This window comes from Rhineura floridana, chromosome 3 (assembly GCF_030035675.1).
Source record: "Rhineura floridana isolate rRhiFlo1 chromosome 3, rRhiFlo1.hap2, whole genome shotgun sequence".
Lineage (NCBI taxonomy): Eukaryota > Metazoa > Chordata > Lepidosauria > Squamata > Rhineuridae > Rhineura > Rhineura floridana.
The window spans coordinates 63,184,977-63,199,628 of record NC_084482.1 but is presented as its reverse complement, the minus strand read 5'-3'; the positions used below and the strand labels follow the sequence as shown (position 1 = coordinate 63,199,628).

General features: G+C 43.1%; 1 long non-coding RNA gene across 1 annotated transcript in view; it reads right to left on the bottom strand.

Annotated features, from left to right (window-relative positions):
• Window positions 1-256: 256 nt before the first annotated feature.
• Window positions 257-14,652, bottom strand: part of LOC133379985 (uncharacterized) — a 100,580-nt gene continuing 86,184 nt past the window's right edge. Inside the window, exon 6 of the long non-coding RNA XR_009761316.1 lies at window positions 257-410. This is a non-coding gene — a long non-coding RNA (uncharacterized LOC133379985). The remainder of the gene's footprint in view (window positions 411-14,652) is intronic.

Sequence of the window (14,652 nt, the reverse complement as noted above, 5' to 3'; positions counted from 1 at the left end):
TGAGCCAATCCAGCCCCACCTTTCCCAGAAGCAGAGAGCTTAAAACAATTAATCATTCTGTTGCAAAGGTAAGATGGAAAGAACCCACCTGTAGTGTCGCTACACACAGCAAGGATGTTATGAGTGGGCGCAGAGTTCAGATGAAGGAGGAAGTAACACGAGCAGGCACCAAAGTTATGTTCCAGAACAAAATTGTTTCATGATGTATTTTTATTTTTTTAACAAATAACACCAACAAATAAGCAGGTTCTGCATGTAGTGGAAGTTGCAGGAGGAAGTGACATCATGAGATGGGGGTGGGGAACCCTTAGGTCCTGGGATTGGATGTGTCCCTCCTCCAAGCTTCCCTCCTTCAGTGTTTTTGCCTGGCTGGAGTACATCCTTGAAGATTGATCATGCCTCTGGCTTGCCTGGAGGGAGAATAGAGAGGGATGTGTACCAGCTTATTCATATTTGTTGCTCTGTCCACCTCTGCCTCTGAGCATGCCCACTTTTTCCTCTATTCCCTATCCCTTGTCCAGATGACAAAGAGTTGAGAGCCAATGGCAAAGGTAACAATTTTCAGGAAGCCAGAGAAGAACAGAGAGACAAGGAAAACAAGAAAGGTGGAATAAGGATCGCTTTTGGGCTGCATACACACTATGCATTTAAAGTACACACTCCCTCAAGAATCCTGGAAACTATAGTTTGTTAAGGGTGCCAGGAACTGTAGCTCTGTGAAGAGTAAACCACAGTTCCTAAGATTCTTGGGTGGGGGATGTGCTTTAAATGTGTAAGAAGGACATTTCCACAGTATAAATGTGGTAAGCCCAAAGAACCAGACTCAAATTTTGGTACCTGATTTTGGCTGTGTACACACTAACCTTTTTGTAGTGGATAAATGCAGTTTTTCTCAATCTGGAATCATTCATGCTTGTCCACTCTAGATCCTCCTGCCATCCACAAGGCTGGATTTGGTTACTGAATACACATTTGAACACACACACACACACACCATGATTAGGTTATTCACACCTTTTACTCCTTGCACATGCCCCAGGTGAAAGAAGAAGGAAGTGGTATACGCCCACCCACAATGCCATTGGGCAGGTGTAGATACACACAGACACCCCATTGCTGGGACCACCTACATCTGTTTTCCTATGTTTTCAAAAAGACAAACTATGGGGTAATGCAATGAGCTTTTTATTTTTGGAATGAAACCAGGTTCTCGGAGTGCTTTTCAGGGACAAAAAATATGCAGTAGATCTAGATTGTGTGTGGACTACTTAGAAAAAGGCAGCATTTAGCCTCCATCATTTCTTGAATAAAATGTGTGTACCCAGCCACAGATTGGCTTTATTTCTTGAAATGAGGGCCCTTTATCCTGATAGTATTGATGTGCTGGTATTAGCAACAAGCTTTATTTGTGCAGGGTGGAAGAGAAAATAAGAAAATTGTAGCATAGCTTTCCTCATGTCCCAAATGGACTTTCCCCAATTTGAATTTTGAACATCCAATCATTCCCCAGTAGTAGTCACTCAGGAGTGTTCCACTTCCAGAGGGCTGCAAGAAAAGGGATGGCCTAGAACAGGTCTCTTAAAGCTTACATCCCCAGGATCTATCCCTCCCACAGGGCTATTGAACTGTAGGTTCAAATCTGATGAATCAGTGAGCTTGAAGGTTGCATCCATGCAGCACCTCGTATATGGTACCTCCTCAGCCCATCCGCAAACACACACCAGCCAAATATTCACTTCGAAGTCCACATTGCTCAGATATTTATTTTTTATTTATTTATTGTCTTTATTTATACCCCGCCCTTTTTCCAAGTGGCTTACAACAAACATAAATACATATGATTAAAACATTCAAAATTCTACATTAAAATAAGATTAAACCATTAGCATGATTAAAACATTTAACATCCACTTAAAATAAATAAAAACACATTAAAAATAGTGCAATTAAGCAATAAACAATACAGCAACCTCTCAACGAACTGTCCTAACCACCTTTTATTCTAAAAGCCTGTTGGAATAAAAAAGTCTTTGCCTGCCAACAGAAGGACAATAAAGAGGAGGCCATCCTTGCCTCCTTAGGAAGGGAATTCCAAAGCCTAGGGGCAGCCACCAAAAAGGCCCTCTCGTGTCCCCACCAATCGTGCTTGTGAGGGCATTGGGACTGACAGAAAGGCCTCTCCCGAAGATCTCAGGGCCCAGGCAAGCTCATATAGAGAGATACGGTCTACAAGATAGCCTGGACCTAGGCCATATAGGGCTTTATAGGTCACAACCAACATTGTGCCCAGAAACAAACTGGCAGCCAGTGGAGCTGTTGTAACAGGGGGGTTGTATGCTCCCTGTAGCCAGCCCCAGTAAGCATTCTGGCTGCAACTCGCTGTACCAATTGAAGTTTCCAAACAGTCTTCAAAGGTAGCCCCACATAGAGCGCATTATAGTTACAGGATGTAACTAAGGCATGTATCACCATAGCCAGATCAGGCGTCTCCAGGAACGGGCGCAGTTGGCACACTAGTCTTAGCTGTGCAAAAGCACTCCTGGACACTGCAGAGTCATGAGCCTCCAAATTTAAAGCCGAGTCCAGGAGCACACCCAGACTGCGAACCTGTGTCTTCAGGGGGAGTGTAACCCCATCCAGCACAGGCTGACACCCTATTTCCTGATCTGCCTTTCGACTGACCAAGAGTACTTCTGTCTTGTCTGGATTAAGCTTCAATTTGTTCACCCTCATCCAATCCATCACTGATGCCAGGCACCAGTTTAGGCCCAAGACAGCCTCCTTGGTATTAGGTGGAAAGGAACAATAGAGTTGATTGTCATCCGCGTACTGATGGCACCGAACCCCAAATCCCCGGACAACCTCTCCCAGCGGTTTCATATAGATGTTAAATAGCATGGGGGACAAAAGTGAACCCTGAGGGACCCCACAGACCAATGGCCACAGAGTTGAACAGGAATCCCCCAGCACCACCTTCTGGATTCACCCCTCCAGGAAGGAACGGCGCCACTGTAAAACAGTGCCCCCAAGACCCATCCCAGCAAGGCGGCCCAGAAGGATACCATGGTCGACGGTATCAAAAGCTGCTGAGAGGTCCAGTAGAACCAACAGGGACACACTCCCCCTGTCCAGTTCTCTGCGTAGGTCATCCACCAAGGCGACCAAAGCTGTCTCTGTCCCATAGCCAGGCCTGAAACCTGATGAAATATGATGAGACGTAGCTTTTGCAGCTCTCCATCACCAATATGGCACCTGCAGTCACAAGTATGGTCACCAGTACCTCCTATGGTGTCCATGAATAAATATCCCTGAAAAATTCACAATGTGTGAGACACTGTTTGCTGTTCCTGTTCAGTTCCTATTTGCACTCGCTCAGACTCTCCTACACTGAACATGCCTCATAGAAATGCCCATATTTCACTGGATGCCAGAATTTGATGCCCACCCTCTAATCCACCTCACAGAGGAGAGGTGCAAAGAGCTTCTCTGTGTGAGTGAGTGTGGTGGTGGCTGATGTAGATGCCTTTTCCCCCATTGATGGGGGGGGGAGTCATGCTTGCACCATATTCTAGTCCTGTCTCTTTTTCTGCTCTCTTACATGTGGCAGCCATTTTGTATTGTGCCATGCCCCCATGGCAGCCATTTTTGTGACTGGCACCCACAGCACCTTCCCAAAATTCCAAATATGCCCCCAAACCAAGTACAAACTGACTGGTTTCAATATCTTCACTATAAAAAAGCAAGAGGAAGATTAGCTTCTGTTTTTGCCTTATGTCCAAGTTTCCACCACACCATCTGTAAAATCAGAGGAAACTAGTATGGCCATTTGAAAGTTCTGCATGTAAGTCAAAGTCAGTGCCTGAGGTGTGTCAGTGGAGATTGACTTGACATTATCTTCTATGAGGGGAGGGGAAGGGAGAATTGGGAGTGAGACAACACTCTTCCACCACTGAGGAGCTGTTGGGAATTGTTCCTCACTGGAATGCCCATGAAACCACTTGACCTTTCTTACTTTTTTTTGGCTCCAGCCTTCCAGCAGCCCCTATATAAAAAAAGACTGCTGAGAAGTTGGTCAACAGCTTCTTGGCTGTACTTCACTTTAAGAATGTACCTGAATCTGCTTCCTATTCCCTCTCCGTCCTTTGCTTTGCTGTGTCCTTATTTTGCTGGAAACTGAACCTTGCTTGCATTTGTTGCCTGTTCCTTGCTTGTTTGCCCTTCATTTTCTTGAACCTCCCCTCTTGAAACCTGCCCAAATCTACATCTCCACCCTATAGATTCAGCTATTCTACCCATTCTCCAGGTTGATCCCTAGCAAGGGCAGATCTGGTACAGCCACATCTACCAGAGGGGAAATGTTTAATACCAAGACTACAGATTGGCTCTAGTGCAATGGTCAACAAGTGGATTAGAGTCCAAAAGCGGGTAATAATGAAGCAGCCTTAGGTCGGTCGCAGCAATGCTGCACTGCCATTTTGTTGTGTGAAAAGGGTGGGCTCCACCCCTTTACCACTGGGCTCCCCCACCCCAGATGCATGGACTCTTTAAAGAGGGTCCCATGTTGGAGGTGGGGATTCCAAGTGGGTCTCAGCTGCAAACCAGGAAGGCCACTGTTCTATTGCAAGCTCTAATTGACAGTGAAAGCCTTTTGGAGAGATGAACTCCTTCCGGAAGCTGAAGCTGAGGTAAACCTATAACTATTACTTTGTTGTTATCAATAATTTGCATGATAGTAATACTTTGCTTCAACTTAGACTTGGTGCATGCTGAGGTTCAGTCCCTGGCATCTTCAGTTAGGGCTGGGAGAGAACCCCGCCTGGAACTCTGCAAAGCCAGTGCCAGTCAGCATAGACATTCAGTACTGTGCTAGGTGGCCTGATGCTCTGACTCAGTATGAGGTAGTTTTGTATGTTCCTAAACTATGTTTTCAATTGTGGCTCAGGACCGATTTCTTGTTCCCATAAGCTTGTCCTTGAGTCTGCCTTTGAGTTTGTTCCCCTATGGTCGCTTCTCCTCTTATACACACGGGCATCTTAGGTTTGGCAATGTACAATACATGTACATTTGCTTTTGTCTCAAAGCGTATCGCATTCACCATGGAAGGATTTTGTGAAGAAGTCTCCTGAGACATCTGCTGTCTACTCTTTCCATATGCTACGCTGTTGTCTTCCCAAACTGCCATATGCTCCATGTTCTATGGCAAGGTTGACGGAACACAAGCTTTGCAGACCATATCACTGGTCTCTATGGGAAAATGTATGCTTCTTGTATAGGATTTTATGTAGCTGGTGGAAATGGACATCCAGCCTTTGTCAAAAAACTATAATAGGCATCATAGCCTTGATTCAGCTGTGGTTGCAGATGTGGCAAATAGTTGCCCCAGGTGTGAATGTACATCTGCATTTACAATAAGAAGCTACTTGAAAGCCAGTTCAGTGGGCTTGGATGTGCATCACAATTGTCAGGGCTAATGGAGCCCCAGGCAGAAAACAGAACCTGGATGTCAAAGATCTAGAAACACATCCAAGCTAGAAAGGCTCTTGTTGCTCAGACAAATCCCAAGAACAGACAGGAAGCCTCCTGTCTAGAAGGTCCAGGGCTGGTTCTAAAGGGCGGCCAGGTTGGGCACTGGCCCGAGGGCCCCTGGAGCTACACAGGACCCTCCACTCTCCTTCTGTGATCCGTGGAAGCAGGAGCCGCAGATCGCGGGACAAGAGCTTCCGAACCACCCGCCATCCCCCCGGTTCAGCCCCTTAGGGAAACCTCGGCCACCATCTTGATTGATGGCAAACCTGTGTGCGCAGTGTGCGCAGCCACAAAAAAAGCGGAAAGGTAGGTGAAGCGGGGGGGATGGGATGGGACGGGACAGTGGGCGGCTCAGAAGCTCCTGTCCTGCGATCCCTCCCATGGCTGTTTCTGCGGATCGTGGAAGGGGAGCGGAGGGGCCCAGGGCACGCTGGTGCCCAAGGGCCCCATCATGCCTGGAGCGGGCCCTGAGAAGGTCCCAGTAGCCAATGTGGGTGGTAGGTGGGGTAGTCCAGAGACTGAGAAGACTTCCCTCCCAAGATAGGACCGACATCAGCACCCAGCATAGTAGGCCAAAGGCCAGGAGCCATGGGCCTCAAAGGGCACACTGGGGCTGTTTGCAGAATTTATTGATTTGCAGGTGTAAGGGCCCAGAATTGAAAGGAGAAGCATCAAGCTGGGAGGCTGCAGCAGCCACCATCACTCCTCCTCGTGCCTCTAGGTCCCAAAGCATGGGGGGGGCAGGGAAGAAGATGGTGGTTACTGCACCTGCCTGACGTGGTGCTGCTCTTTTGAGAGCTGAGCCCTTAAAGGGGGAGGAGGTGTTCCAAAGCCTCTGCCTCCCCAAAGCATTCCCCCAGCAAGCTTAGTGGGTGTGAGTACAATGATCACACTTGGGCCAGCACATGTTTTCCTTTCAAGGTCCCAGTGTTGAGAGAAGCAGTGGTCTCAGTGGCTACAGCAGCCTCTCTCTGCCATTTGGTCCTGCTGCTGCCCACTCCCGCCAACTGGTCAGCTTGCGGAGGAGGGCTGCTGCCCACCAGAGGCTGCTGTCAGGAGGCATCAGGGTGGTGCTTTGGGGGAGGTTCCTGAGAGGCTGCAAGCTGCAATTCTGCTGGCCTACCCAGACCTGTAGCCGGGAGGGGGACAAATGGGGGTGCTGCCCCCCCGAGCTGTGCGTCTTCCCCTCAGGATTTTTTGAGGAAATTTTCTTCTTTTTAATTTGTGACGTGACAGACAATGACAACCTTCATTTAAAGAATGATAGCTTGTTTAAGAACAGGAGCAATTTAAGAATAGGATCCTCTGGAAAATTCAGTGAATGAGACGGGGGGGTGCACAACAAAATCCTAATCTGGAAGAGCCCCCCCCTCACTCAAGACTTTCCCTGACTGACAGCCTGTAACATGACCCTTGAAGAGTTAAATATTAGAACTTTGTATCATGGGCAGGGCTATAGTTAGACTCCACCCCTTGAACTTTGCTTTGCTTTTCATTTTCAGTTGTGCTGTCTACCCACCCATCAATAAAAAAGCATGTTAATTTGCCTGCAGTAAGAAGTAAGAGTTTCTTTATTCTGCAGTTATTATAATGAGTAGAGCAGGATTATGTACTTATTGCTAAAGGGTGAAATAAAGAGCTAACTTAAAATGATCTGGAAAAAAATTGCTACCCTTTAATCTTTTAAAGCACTCGCTATACCCACAATCATAGAGGCTATTTTTTTTTCTTTATTACTTGATGGCAAATGATGAAAACAGCCCTATAGAAATACTACTGTGTACACTACAGTTAGCTGGCTGGCTTGACACCTAAGCTGTAACTCGGGTCTAATTTCTGATTTTCCCAATATGTGTAGCTCAGCATGAGACCTTTTCAAGGTTTCTGGACAGAAACGTCAACCCAGCAACCAGTAAAAAACATTCTAGTTGCATTCCACAATTAGTTTCCAAATCTTTAGTTTCTCTTTTACATAGCAGCAAGTTACAAAGTTTTCCCTTGATTGTCAAAGAAGGAAAATCTAAAAGCCAGGAACAAGACTAGAAGGTGGGACTCTCAAGAGGAGGAGTTAACAAACACACCCTATTGTATTTGTTTTCCCTCTGCCCTTCCTTAAATTTGTAGTATGGACAATTTTATTTTTCAGATAGAATCTAAAACTGAGATACCTAATGCAGCATCAAAGCCAAGCTAAGGAGCTTACTCTCTTTACCAAAGTAGTTCAGTTCATGAAGAATCAGCACTAGGGTTGCCAGGTCAGAAGCATACCAAACCATGAGATCTCAGGGACAGGCCCTAATGATGTCATGGGGTGTGCCCTAGTGACATCATAGGGGCAAGCCCTAGTGATGTCATTAAGCATGATACATTAAGCATCAACCATAGTTGCTTGGAGCATACCTCTCAAACAAAAAAAATTATCTAATTGGAAATTAAGATAGAAATCTTAGCTAAACGAGGGTGTTTCTAGGTCCAGCTGAAATGATGGGATCATTCCTTCTCACCTGCTTAGAGAACTTGGGTAAGGAACATTTAATCTATCTTACTTGCTTCTGGCAAGAAGGGTTTAAGTGCCCTCAGGCCAGGCCAGTCACCAGAAAGCCGTTGTAGGAAGAAGGGAACCTAATTGTGGAGATGTTAGATGGGAGCACTTAGGAGTAAAGAAGGATGCCCCTGAAGGCTGCAATTCTAAACACACGTACTAAGGGACTAAGCCCCCATTGAACTCAACAGGACTTACTTCTGAGTAGATATAGTTTGGATTGTGCTGTTGGTAAAGCTTGACTAGGGATCCTCTGTAACAATATCCATATCACAGAAGGGTTGGCAACCCCTTGCCTGGAATGCCCTGTCTGCCTTGTAACATGGCTGCTCCAAACTTCTTTACAGACTTGGCCCTTCACTGCAGAGAGAGGTTTGAGAAATGAGTAAGAGTTAAGAAGATTCTCTGCTCTTGCCTTCCTACTCTGTGGGCTGCTATGAACTCACATTAACAGCTAACCCAATTCCAGTGAGTAATAACTGACAGAGAGAAAACACACATGGTTTGGTCTACCTTCACAGGCAGTAGATTGGGAACAACAGCAATGGAAGCCGCACTTGCTAATATGTGAATTCTCTTTTACCACTACTGGGCAAGAAACAAACCATCATGCAAATAATCAGTAGCAGAACTAGCTTTTCATGTGCCCTGTGCAAGGTTTTATTTTTTGGCCCCTTAATTTTTTTTGGGGGGGGGAAATAATAATAAAACAAATACGATATAACAATTGTTTATAAATAATTTTCATTTCAGCAATAATAATAATAAAACAAATACGATATAACAATTGTTTATAAATAATTTTCATTTCAGTAAATCCATTTCAGGGGCCCCTTCGTCCTGGGCCCTGTGCCTGTGCACCTGTTGCACCTGCCTAGTTACGGCACTGCAAATAATAAGGTGCATCATCAATGGTTTTAAGGGGGTTGAGCTGACCACATGGAACCACTGTTGTTGCTTCTATGGATGTAAGCAGTGGTGTGCTGGAGCCGGCTGATATGGGCTCGCGAAAGCCGATTGTTAAAGTTTCGAGAATTTTGTGCGCCGTTTGTTAACAGAGGGAGCAGGGGAAGTCTTCTGCTCCTCTGCTTGGTGGACAAAAGACATGTGCCAGAAGCATGGGCTTCTGGGCAGAGCTTAGAAAAGTTACTTGTTTGAACTGCAACTCCCATCAGCCCAATCCAGTGGCCATGCTTGCTGGGCCTGATGGGAGTTGTAGTTAGGGTTGCCATATTGCCCGGTTAGCCGGGTTTTACCCAGATTCTTTGCATGCCACCCAGCGCCTGTTTAGCCCCTTAGGTGGCCCAGATTCTCAGCTTTAATTAAAAAGAAAAAAAAGTTTCTAGGTGGTCTGGTTCTCAAGATATACATAAAAACGTCAGCCACCCCCACTGTTATATCTTTTATTTAAACAAATCTGTCCTGTATAGCACTTCGTAGCTCAGTCTAACCCCGCCCATTCAGGATTGCAGCCAGTCAGCGTGAAGCCAGTTTGGTTGACCTGGGCAGTGTCTAGAAAACCTTATTGCAATGCCAGAAAATGGAGGTCCCCCCCCCCCCGTTTATCTGAAAATCTCATAAGTTGGGTAAGTATATACATTTCAGGTTTTTTTCCACTTGTGTGCAGGAGTCAGATCCTGGGCACTGTTTTCAAAACCTTCCCAATACTTGCTTTTGTGGGGGTAAAAGCATGCTAATCCCATATGCCCAGAGTAAATCCCATTGAATTCAATAGGACTTACTTTTGAGTAGACATGGTTATGAATGTGCTGTAAATTAATGGGACTTTGGAGTGAATGTAAAAAAGAATTGTGTTTGTGTTCTAACTCTTTCTGTCCCTCTCCAGTCCTATTTTAAAGCAAGTAGGCAGGTATTACAGTTTTTATTCTGTAGGAAACTAATACTGATTTTTTTAAACTAATAATGCTGACCTTTAAAACCCTATACGGTTTCGGCCCAGTCTATCTGAAGGAGCGCCTACAGAATCACCAGTTATGCCGCCTGACAAGATCAGCCTCACAAGACCTTATCTTGGTCCCACCAGTTAAAACAGCTAGGCTGGTGCGGACCAGAGAGAGGGCATTTTTGATTGTGGCCCCCACCCTCTGGAATTCCCTTCCTTTTGATCTCCAACACGCTCCCTCCCTGATGGGTTTTCGCCAAGCCTTAAAAACCTGGCTATTCAGGCGGGCCTATGGGATTGGGGAGGATTAATTTTATAAGGTTTTAAATAGAAATTGGTTTTAAATTGATTATGATTGTGTTTGCTTGTATTTTATTTTGTATTATGTACTACTCTCTATTATTGTAAGTCGCCTAGAGTGTCCACTAACCTGGATAGATAGGCGACCAACAAATAAAATTTATTATTATTATTATTATTATTATTATTATTATTATTATTATTATTATTATTTACTGCAATGACCAACTGGTTTGACAATAAACTATTATATGGGCTGTATGTATTTATACATCTGCAGTGTCTGTGTGTGTATGGAGTCTTTCCAACAACCCTGTGAGGTAGGGTTGGGAAACCAAGGCAACTCACAATAAGAAATAAATCCCTTTGAAATCCAATAACCATAAAGCAAGAATAAACAGTTGGAAAACAGCCTAAAGAGACATGATTCTGAATTTTGGGTTGGGTGAATGAACTTTATTTATTTATTATTTGATTTATATCCCGCCCTTCCTCCCAGTAGAAGCCCAGGGCGGCAAACAAAAGCACTAAAAGCACTTTAAAACATCATAAAAAACAGACTTTAAAATATATTAAAACATTTTTGAAAATATTTTTAAAAGCTTTAAAAAACATCTTTTTAGGCTTAAAAACATATTAAAAAGCAATTCCAACACAGACTCAGAATGGGATAAGGTCTCAACTTAAAAGAACAAGTTGAAAGAACAAGTTCCTTATACACTTAAGACTGTAGTTCTCTGCACACTTCCCAGTTTGAGTAAGCCCCATTGAATACATTGGGACTTGCTTCTGAGTAAACAAACATCGGATTGCACTATAAATATATTTACAGATTGTGTAATTCATAAACATATTTGATAGTCATGTTTATATAAATATTTCTTCGTACTGTGTCCCAATAAGTATTTGATTTCACACTATGGTTGTAGATGATTTTTTCCTCTACATTTTAAGTGTGCTGTTCTTCCTGGGGGTGGTCATGGTTCTCCGTTGTTTTCATCCTGAGGGGAGGATAGGCTGAGAGATGGTGAGTAGCACATTTAAGGTCTCTTCACCTCCCCCCCTTTTTTATTTGTATTTATTTTATATTTCTCCAATATCTTCCCCTGGCTGTTTTTATGTATTTTAAATATTTTTAGATTAAATAAATAGGAAATCATAATTGTGAACCTCCCTAAAACCAATTTACCTATCCTTATGTTTTGGCAAAGTGATGGTGTGAAGGCATGCTGGTAGAACAAGAGACCATGTTTGAGGCATGTTATAAGGTGTTTGAGGACTTTGTCACACATTACTTTTTGAGACCTGTAGATTCATGTTGGAAAAAACACGTGCACGTATTGAATGGTGGCTTGGGTGCTGTTTTTTCAGTCTATGCTGCATGCGTGGGGAAGGTGATACATCATCTGGCAGCTAGCTTCATAACGGGAGAATGAAAAACATTTGGATCACCATTCACTTGTTTACTTTTCTCACTATTGAGACCACTTCATGTATTACTTTTTCATACACAGAAATTTAATCTTTGTATAGGAAAAAGTATTTTGTAAAATATGAAGGACAATGGCTGCCCAGTCAGTATAACCACTGTACAAGATCTACTCAGCCACTGTAATTACCTTTTTGTTTTGAGTGCCCTGTTGTCTGGGTCTTGGTTCAGGTGTGTATCCAACTTTGATGTGCTTATGGAAGGGGTGTGCAAGTAGTGCCCCCCCCAAGTGTGGAGGCTTGGACAAACATTGTGTTATGGAAAACCAAAGTCTGTGTGAAAGTACATATTTGGGAATGCCATCAGTGTAATCCTAAACACGCTTAATAAATAATATTGAACTTGCAAGTCACAAAATATTTTACGGTCATGTCCATAAGCACCAGGAGGGTAGTCGCCCAGGGGGTCTTAGTCCCTCTGCTTTTTTGGGAGCAGGGTCCTTATGTCTCCAAGCATCCTACAATCAGCATGAAAAGGAAGTGTGTTAGTCACTGAGAAGAGTCTTCTAATATGCTTCCTTGCCTTTCCTGCTGATTGGAGCCAATCAGAGTGAAAGGAGGTGAGTCAGCCACTGAGAAGACTCTTCTCAGTTGCTAACACTCTCTACTTACATGCTGATTGGCTCCTAGAGATGTTTGTTGTTGTGAGAGAATGCATTAACAAAGATCTCATTCTTAATCCAGGAGCAAAAAAGGATGTATGTGGCTGCAACTATCATGAAGGGACTCTGCACTTCTGAATGTTCTACTAAACAACTGATAAATACCTATGTAACTTTGTGTCTGGAGACTTATTATTAAGAATAACTTTCAATAATTGTAATGAGGTATGTCCACACGCATGCATCCCAGGCACCTAAATGAGGGGTGAGAGCAGTATAGGGACATAAGCAGATGTCTTATACCAGGGGTTCCCAAACTTTTCTTCTACATAGACCACTTGAAAATTGCTGAGGGTCTGAAAGCATCTGAAAATTTACTATGGGCATATGCAAGATAATTAACTCCCATTAGTGATAAGAGCAAGAATTTATAATTATTATTTTAATTAAAACAAGAGGCTTATCAGTACTTTGAAGAGGTGGTTGTTGTTATGTGCCTCCAAGTTTACTATGACTTATGGCGACCCTATGAATCAGCGACCTCCAAGAGCATCTGTCATGAACCACCCTGTTCAGATCTTGTAAGTTCAGGTCTGTGGCTTCCTTTATGGAATCAATTCATCTCTTGTTTGGCCTTCCTCTTTTTCTACTCCCTTCTGTTTTTCCCAGCATTATTGTCTTTTCTAGTGAATCATGTCTTCTCATTATGTGTCCAAAGTATGACAACCTCAGTTTCATCATTTTAGCTTCTAGTAACAGTTCTGGTTTAATTTGTTCTAACACCCAATTATTTGTCTTTTTCGCAGTCCATGGTATCTGCAAAGCTCTCCTCCAGCACCACATTTCAAATGAGTTGATTCTTCTCTTATCTGTTTTTTTCACTGTCCAACTTTCACATCCATACACAGAGATTGGGAATACCATGGTCTGAATGATCGTGACTTTAGTGTTCAGTGATACATCTTTGCATTTGAGGACCTTTTCTAGTTCTCTCACAGCTGCCCTCCCCAGTCCTAGCCTTCTTCTGATTTCTCGACTATTGTCTCCATTTTGGTTAATGACTGTACCAAGGTATTGATAATCCTTGACAAGTTCAATGCCCTCATTATCAACTTTGAAGTTACATAAATCTTCTGTTATAATTACTTTAGTCTTCTTGACAATCAGCTGTAGTCCTGCTTTTTTGCTTTCCTCTTTAACTTTCATCAGCATTCGTTTCAGATCATTACTGGTTTCTGCTAAGAGTATGGTATCATCTACATATCTTAAATTACTGATATTTCTCCCTCAATTTTCACACTTCCTCATCTTGGTCCAATCCCACTTTCTGTATGATATGTTCTGCATATAGATTAAACAAATAGCGTGATAAAACACCGCTGTCTCACACCCTTTCCGATGGGGAACCAATTGCTTTCTCCATATTCGCCCAGAGAGCTATTGCTAGTCGGGCGGTATATAAGTTTTAAAAATAAATAAATAAATAAATTCTGTCCTTATACTAGCCTCTTGTCCAGAGTATAGGTTGTGCATCAGAACAGTCAGATACTGTGGTACCCCCATTTCTTTTAAAACCGTTCCATAGATTTTTGTTATCTACACAATCAAAGACTTTGCTGTAATCTGTAAAGCACAGGGTGATTTTCTTCTGAAATACCTTGGTCCATTCCATTATCCACTATTACCTAGTGATTGGAGGGTATGTTGGATTACTAAACCATGCCTTCTAATATTTTACAGATGAAGATATGGACATGCTTGTAATAACAACACCCCAGTTCCAGTAGCAAGGATCAGTGCCTGAGTTACCCACTCCCTGCACTCTATTACACATTGCTGAAGTTTCTATTCCACTCTCCAATTTTTTTTTTTTTTGCTAAAGATAGACTAGAAAAACATAATTGTCCTACAATGTGTTATCAATAGCTCAAAATGAAATGGTGGGCTGGCTGTGCACTGCATGTTATTTAACTCTTGTCAATTGTGTTTTGTAAATCATATTGCTTTATTGTATTGATTTTTTGTTTTATTGATGTATTCTTATATTGTATTTTGATATTTGCGTCTTTTGTAAGCCGCCTTGAGGGCCTTGGGCCGAAAGGCGGGGTATGTATGTATGTATGTATGTATGTATGTATGTATGTATGTATGAATGAATGAATGAATGAATAAATAAATAAATAAATAAATAAATAAAAATAGTGAGTTTATATGCACGTGCGCTAAAGACAAGATGTACGCATTGCCCCACTTGGAGATTTAACTTTTGGAGACCCTGGGGAAGGAGCTAA